Below are 452 nucleotides of genomic sequence, written 5' to 3'. Positions count from 1 at the left end.
AAGTAATCGGTGTTGCTGAAAATAAAGTTGTCGTTAACGAGAGAGAGAGCAGCAGTCAAGAACCTGTGGACGCGAGTATTCGTGTATTCGTGTCTAGGCTGAGGCGCTTCGGTGATGGAGCCAGCTTAAAGTAGTCCGATAATAATAATTACGGTCAATAATAGGAATATTTATACTCTTGACGTAAAGTCCGGTCACAACCTCAATGATCTATGTATATGTATTTACCTTGTCTGCTTCCGACATCTTTAATCCTCCCAGAAGGAGCACTCCGGCTCGTCCGGTCCGCGTCTCCTTCTGGGAGGATTTTAAATCTCCTCCTCTACTCTTTCCGCTATTCGTCGCCCGATTTCTCCCTCCATTTCTATTTGTTCGGACGAGGGAGCCGACGCACGTCGGTACTCCCAACAAATCTGGAATTTTCCGCCTTCACCTTTCTTGACTCTATAAAC

This window comes from Wasmannia auropunctata, unplaced genomic scaffold (assembly GCF_000956235.1).
Source record: "Wasmannia auropunctata unplaced genomic scaffold, wasmannia.A_1.0 LD336106.1, whole genome shotgun sequence".
NCBI lineage: Eukaryota > Metazoa > Arthropoda > Insecta > Hymenoptera > Formicidae > Wasmannia > Wasmannia auropunctata.
This window is presented reverse-complemented; position numbering follows the sequence as displayed.